The 8,165-nt window shown below is 36.4% G+C and overlaps 1 pseudogene; it reads left to right on the top strand.

Annotated features, from left to right (window-relative positions):
- The first annotated feature begins 2,459 nt into the window (after positions 1-2,459).
- Positions 2,460-2,935, top strand: LOC112468859 (annotated as a pseudogene).
- Positions 2,936-8,165: the final 5,230 nt, after the last annotated feature.

The raw sequence follows: 8,165 nt of genomic DNA, 5'->3' as shown, positions 1-8,165 counted from the left end.
TCAGGTAGGGAGTGCCTTTTGCAGCTATTCAATTCTGTATGGCGAACGGGAGTCCTCCCGGAGGATTGGCAACTGTATCAGGTTATATTTATTGACAAACCAGGACGAGAAAAGGTGCGACTTATTTCATTGTCATCTTGTGTGGGCAAACTGATGGAGAGATTCATTAATGAACGACTAATGTGGTGGGCGGAGAACGAGGATAAATTTAGCAAATCACAGAGCGGATTTAGACGGGGTAAATCTTGTGCCGATAACCTAGCACGCATTATGGCGGATATACGTGCCTCTATTTGTTCTAACGAATATACCCTGGCAGCCTTTTTGGATGTATCTGCGGCGTATGACTGTGTGAATTACTGGATCATGATGGACAAGCTGGTGGCGCTTCAATGCCCTGTAAACATTGCTAGATTCATCAGTAAATGGCTATACTGTAGAAGGGTGAGATTTACTATAAATTCTCAAGAATACGTGGATCGCCTTGTTTACGGAGGGCTCCCGCAGGGCGCGGTTCTTAGCCCTATCATGTATTCTCTATTCACGCAGGGTTTGTGCGCGGAGTTGCCGGAGGGAGTGGAGGCAGTAGAATTTGCCGATGATATTGGACTGTATGTATCTGGGATTAGTAGAAGAAGGAATCGTGAACTATTGGAGCGTGCCGTTAACGTGATCGCTGAAAGACTTATGTTGATTGGTTTGGCACTCGAACCGAAGAAGACGGTACTAGTGGAATTTTCCAGGAGCGGTTACGTGGACAGGAACCTGTTTATCAATATACAGGGAACCAAGGTGTATAATAGTGGTGAGGCCAAATTCCTAGGAATATGGCTGGATAGTGGTTTGACTTTCCATCGGCAAACACAGGAGATAAGAGGAAAAGTAAATAGAGCCAATTCCATTATGAGATATCTTTGCCATGTTTCTACTGGTATGGAGACTAACACTGCATTAATGCTCTACAAGAGCCTCGTTAGATCTGTTATAGATTATGGTATCTTTGTGTATTTTCCTAGAGACGCCTCGTATACACTCAAGTTAGAACAAGCTCAATTTATGGGTATACGCACTGCTCTGGGGTACAGGAACAGTACCCCGAATAATGTAATCGTGGCAGAAGCAAAGGTCAGGTCTTTTCGTGACCGAGCTTTTATGCTTGGAAGTAATTTTATCAATAAAGCAATGGTGTGCAACCAAAACGGCCTATGTCAGAAACTGCAGCGTGCCTTTGATTGCGAGAGTTATGCACGATTTCTCTTCCCTACGTATAGATTCTCCCTCCTGTCGGAGGTTTGGAGGTCTTCCTTGAAAAGAAGAGACTGGTTGGGCCCATCGCGGAGGTACGAGGTTTTCCAGGGGAATTATGACGCACATACCTTCGTTCCCTTGGTTGATTTTGACATCGGTTTGAAAAGAAAATACAAAAAATTTTCAGATGAAGTTTTGATCCGGGAGGTTACTTCTCAATATAATTTGGAATCGCCGGAAGTTGTCTTTACTGATGGATCTCAAGACGAAAACAAGAGATCTACTGGGGCCTCCCTGATTATCTGTGATCAGGAGATCGCATATAAAATTAGTCTCCCGTTTATGTGTTCGTCATACACTGCGGAGGCCTTCACGGTGATGGCCGCGTTGCGGCTGTTGCTTTGTCAGATCGAGAGGAGGGCAAAAGATATGGTTATCCTATCGGATTGTAAGTCGGTGCTGATAAGTATTCGGAGCAATATACTGGATTTTCATAGGAATCAATATATTATAGAAGCTAGAAGAATATTGTTCGAGCTGTGTTAAAAACACGAGAGGAGAGTCGTTTTTGTATGGATTCCCGCTCATAAGGGTATACTGGGTAACGAGTTGGCGGATGCATTAGCCAAGGAGGCTTCTACCGAGGAAGCGGACCCTACTATCGTCGTTCCGCTGAGCGATATGATGAGTAGTATAAGGAAAGTTACGTAGGAGACAACACAGAGCTCGATTGTGGCTGAGTCGGCGTACAAGGGTGCTTTTTACTTCTCGAATTTCTATGAACGACGGGCCACTAAACCATGGTTTTCGAAGTTGGATAAGGAAAGATATTTTATAACTTGGATTAATAGAGTGAGAGCAAACCACTTCAACTTAGGTTCTTCTCTGAAGAGAAAGGGATACGTCGATAGTGAGAGATGTGACTGTGGTCATGAGAGGGAAGATTTGAACCACGTGATTCTGCAGTGTCGCCACTATGACGAGCCGAGAATTAAAATGGATAAGGATCTGAGAGCGATTGGTTTTCTGGAAGAGATAGACATTATTAACTAATTAAACGTAAAAATTGGAAAGTTTTGAATATAATATTTCAATTCATTAAGTCGACTAAGAGAATTATATAAATAGTATGAATAAATATTCCAGATAGGTTGAGTGCAAAGTCTTATTGTTGGGTTAAGTGTAGAGTGTTACAGATAGGTTAAGAGTCCATGTGTCAATCACTGAATGGTGTAAGACACTGAAAAGCTCTCACCCGAGAGCGACTGAAAAACCCGCCCGCACCGGTGTTGTCATGAGTTGCAGATCAAGGACAAGGACGCCACCGGCTCGTTCAAGCTGTCGACCGACAAGCCGAAGGATTAAGCCAAGCAGGGGAAGGCGCAACGTGCCTCACCAATTCACTCGGACACGTGGAAAGCGGGGACTCTAAGAAGGACGCGAGAGAGAAGACCGCTATTGCGCGGAAACCGGCGGCCGCCGCGAAGAAAACGACCGCTAAGAAGGCCGCGGAAAGCCCGAAGAAGGCAGCTCCTAAGACCGCCGTGAAAAGGAGGCAAGGCTGCCACGGAGCCCAAAGTCACCGTCAAAGACTAAGAAAGCCGTGAAGGCACCAGCGGCGAGGACTAAAACGCCCAAGCCGAAGAAAGTCACAGCGAAGACCGTGAAGGCCGCAGCAAAAAAATAATTGGCCTGCGAAGAATATACTTGCTACATAGTCATAAATGGCCCATATGCTTTCTGGCATATATATTAATTATCATTCGGAAATATAAGATATACTCTCACATGAGAGTACCGCTTTTAGTGTACACCGACTTTTTGGTATGTATCGTTGCATAAGTATATAATCATATTAAAAAATAACTGCGTGACAAAAATAAAGGTTTCTTTTTTAATACTAATTAACGCAAGCGTGAACTATCGCGTTTTGTCTTCAGTGGCATATAAGAAAATATCTTGAGAAATATGAATATAGATAATATATCAACACTTCTATTATTGAAGGTTGATAAGTTATAAAATTATCTCAGCAAGATTTATTAGGAATATAGAAGCAATAAAATATATTATTCTCTATGAATTGTATCATATTATCAACTTAATTTTATTTTTTACTTTATTTCCAATCTGTTAAATATTAGCTTCTTGTACTTATATTTAGTGGAAAGAATAATATACTCTATTTGTAACTGCTTAATGATAGATTACACGGACAGTATGGAAACAAATAAATTGAAAATCCCTGATAATTCAACTACAACACTTGAAGGACCAATATTTAACAATGTTAAACGAAAACGTCAACCAAAGAGGCAATGGTCTCCAGTGTCTCCACTAGCGGATGCTGATTCAAAAAGAAAACAGCCTAAAAGATTGAAAAAGCCTTCTGTAAGCATACATGCAATTATAAAACTCACATATAATACACATACGTATATACATATGTGTCTATATTTTTTGAATAATATTGATACTTTTTATAATCATATATTTTTTATATTTATTTAAAATTGTTTCAGGAAATTAAAACTAATACATTAAAAAAAACATGTATGCGTAAAACAAAAATCCATAATATATCAGATTCTGATTCAGATTCAGATCATGAAGCGACACTAAACAAGGAAGACAAAAAGGTTTGTTGTAAAGATGAAATAAATAATTGAATACATAACTGTATAATATAAGTTATGATTTTATACTTAGATGAACTTCACTGACAAAAATAAAGATTTGCTTACACTGCGGTCAATAAGATGCCAGGGAAATAAAAGTCCAACAAAAGAGAATTTGAAAACAATGCTACAGAATGTTTTAAAACAAAATAAAGCTCTTTTACTAAAAAATGTTCAAGGTAATCATATGTGTATCAAATATTTATTTTTATATAATAGTTTTTTCCAATTAAAATTGATTATAAATATTTTTTAAAGATGCATATTATAAAAAGGTTGAGCATAGAAACACTTAAAAATTAGAGAAATATTAAAAATAGAATTTCTCGATTCTTCTCGATATATATTTAACATTGTGTACAATCTATCTTATTTATGTACATTTAGGTAAGATAAGATTATATATAATGTCAAATCTTTATATAAAGTATGTAATCATATAAGAGCAGTGCTTTTTACAACAATATGTCAAAAAACCTTAGTTTTCATAAACTATTATTTAAAAAAAGTATCGCAATGATTATTTTACGAGGAGAACATACTTTGAAAATCACTACAAATACAACATTTTTCTTCATAGGTTTACTTACTACAGGTCAACCCGTTGAATTGAAATCAACTTCAGATAATATAAAATCATTCTCGCAACAACATACAACATTGGAAAATCAGCAAATAAATAATGGAATGTCAAACATAGATAAATTTCGAAATAGTCCTGATATATCAAATCCACCACAAGAGTGTAATTGGTACAAACACGAAGATAACAATAGAGAATGGAACGAAGATAACAGTGAAAGAATATATGACAAAGAGACCAACTCTGAAAGTGAAAATGAAAGCAATGAAGAACAAAATAAAGAAAATAATAAAACCAACGATAACAGAAATAATGAAGATATAGATGATCAACTCTTCGGAAAAAATTGGGAAAAAGACAAGGTAATCATTTTGATGTATCACATATATGTGAATAAATAAATATGAGAATATTAATTAATGTTATTTTTAGATGGTGTTGTTAAAAGATGGTGTCTATTGTAAGCACAGAATCCTTGAAGCAGCTCTAGGTGCTTCTCATAAAGCTAGTCATTTAGTCCGTCGTCTACTAGAAGGAGTTTTTAAACCTGAGGCTATTCTTAAATCCACTGTTAGTGGACGAACACCTAGAGCTCAGGGAAAAGAACGTCAATGTGAAAGCGTAATTCCTCTGAACAGTTCTGCAAAAAACGCTATTATAGGTATTATGCTTATAATAACATCAGCTGTATTAGATATGCTATTTAATTGTTTTATATATCATATTATGGCACATAGTATTTTAAATTTATATTTTCTTTCCGTAGTTTATGCATTGGAAGAAGCCCTGAAGAAAAATTGGGCAGTACAGAGTGTGCCTCAACTGCTACACACAATTTCTCAAAGAATCGGAGAAATAAAAAGAGAGAAACGAAATGCTCACTTGCAAGGAAAAGAACAATAATATGGAGATAATTATTATTACTTATTTTGATTATTACTACTTTTTTGAATTTTTATTTCATTTTGTTTTTATTTTATTTCGATAAATTTTTTTTTATTTTGTCAAATATGATTGGTGTGCTAAAGAATCACCCGCTTATAGTATAGTATATCGTATATAGTATATATAGAAATCGCAAAAAACAAAGATAATTATTTTTGTTCTTGGTGTCATTGACTATTTAACACGAAATGCCTGTTAAATAACTTAAATTAAGCGTTATATTATAATACTAACAAGGAAACTCACGGAAGTGTCTTTTCGATTTTAATGGAGCTTTCAGTATGTTGTTCTTTAGATGAAAATAAGGGATACGTATTTTTTATATGTACCCATACGCGTATTTAAGGGGTAAAACACCTCTTTGAAAAAAATTGGTTTTTCTGTTTCAAGCCGAATATCTGTAGAAAAAATTTTTTAAACAAAAGTTTAATGGTTTAAAGAATACTTTAAAATAATGACAAAATAAAATTATTTTATTTTAATTAATCCTATTATTAAAAAATAAAAATAAAAATTTTTTGTCATTGTTTTAAAATACTCTTCAAACCATTCAACTTTTGTTTAAAAAATTTTTTTAAATTTTTTATAGTTTTGGAGGTATTTAGTCCGAAAAAAAGCCGATTTTTTCAAAGAAGTGTTTTACCCCCTAAATGCATATAGGCACATATAAAAAAAATACATGTCCCTTATTTTCATCTAAAGAACAACATTTATTAAAAACTCTATTAAAATCGGAGGAAAACACTTCCGTGGGTTTCTTTGTAAGTGTTATATTAATATATTTTTCCTTTATATGTATATTAAAGAAGACTGCAATAAAATCAATATAATGAGCAATAGTTTTAATTTATTAAACTTTTAATCCATAAAGAATATATAGTATATATATTGATTATATATAGTCATATATGATTATATATTTTTACATATATATAATCTTATTATACATAATTATATATAAATATATATGATCATATATGATCATATATGATCATATAGAGACAAAATTCATATATGATTGCATTATATATAATCATATATATTTATATATAATTATATATAATCTTTTTTTCCCGGGTATAGTTATATATGATTATATATGAAAAATTTTTTACCGGGTCAAGTTGTTCTATTGTAAATCGGCACAATGATACGGCACAACTTTTGTATCAGTTGTATTGTGGAAACCACTCTTATAATAAAGTGGCACACTTTAAAAATAACATTTAAAAATAATGGTTTTCTGCAGTGGATGGACACCGAGAGCATAATAAAATGGCATCCTTAAAAAATAACATTTAAAAATGTATAACAATTTTCTAAAACTTATTTAAATATATATATGTGCTTATATAGAATCTTATATAATCATATATGACCATATAAACTCTTATCAAGCCAAAATTCATATATGAACATATAAGATTTCTTCTTCTATATGAGCATATAAGACATTATAAGAAATATTTTTTAGTTGTCCTTATATAATCTTATATAATCATACATATATGACCATATAAGATCTTATACGGCCAAAATTCATATATGAGCATATAAGACCGCTTCTTATATAAACATATAAGACATTATAAGGGTTTTTTTTCCGGGGGACTTTATATATAATTATATATAATAATATCTAATAATATTTAATATATAGACATATTTCATAAATAGTTATATATATTTGAGTAGGTAAGCTATGGGAGTTCTAACTAGGGAGCAATGAGGGGGGGTGAGGGGCGAGGGGAAACCGCGGGCGGGGGGAACCGCGGGCGAGGGGAAACCGCGGGCGGGGGGAAGGACCGCGGGGGGGGGACCCGGGGGCGCGGGAGAGGGGGGACCGCGCGTTTCGGGCGCCGCGGGAAAGGGGGAAGGGGGGAACCGCGTTTTTTCGGGCGCCGCGGGGAGGGGAAGGGGGAAACCACGTTTTCCGGCGTTGCGGAGGAGGGGGTCCGCGTTTTCCGGTGTCGCGGGGGAGGGGGGAATCGCGTTTTCCAGCGCCGCGAGGTGACCGCGTTTCCGCTGCGCCGCGGGGGGAGGGGGTCCGCGTTTTCACCGCGCCGCGGAGCGTTCGCGTTTTCGGGCGCCGCGGGGCGAGGGGACCCGCGTTCGCGTTTCGCCGCGCCGCGGAGTCCGCGTGACGTCACACGGCACGCTCGCGTTATCTTCCCCTCGTAGATGTCCCCCTCCCGTCCCCAGGTCGCGCGCGTCTTCTCGTTCGCGCGGTGTTTTGCGTCCCCGTCCCCCCCGTTTGCGCGAGTCTTCTCGTTCGCGCGGTCTCTTTCTCTCGCGCGTTCTCGTTCAGAAATTATGCAAAAATTATTAAATAAAGACAACTTAACAAAAGGGAACGGTAAATGAAAAGGAAAAACTTTTTAACCATATTATATGCATTTATTTATCATGTAGCGCATTATACACAATAGTATCCAAAGCGTAGGCTAATAATTCGCAATCAATAATCGAATTTTTATCATAAACGTCACGCAAGATTGTAACTGCGTTACATTTATCAGTGATACAATTTTGACGTAAAATTGTTACAAACTGTTTGAATTTTTCACTTACACCGTGAACATTTTGACATAGTTGAAAATACACATTCTCGACGCAATGTTCTAGTTCGAACAGGAAGAGTACAGTTGACGGTTTCATGTACAAGCTGGTGCCGCACGACGTCAATTTTACAATATCTGCGTCACGTATTT

This window comes from Temnothorax curvispinosus, unplaced genomic scaffold (assembly GCF_003070985.1).
Source record: "Temnothorax curvispinosus isolate PA1 unplaced genomic scaffold, ASM307098v1 QBEX01002173.1, whole genome shotgun sequence".
Taxonomy (NCBI): domain Eukaryota; kingdom Metazoa; phylum Arthropoda; class Insecta; order Hymenoptera; family Formicidae; genus Temnothorax; species Temnothorax curvispinosus.
The sequence above is the reverse complement of the archived record's forward strand: the minus strand, read 5'-3'. Positions and strand labels throughout refer to the sequence as shown.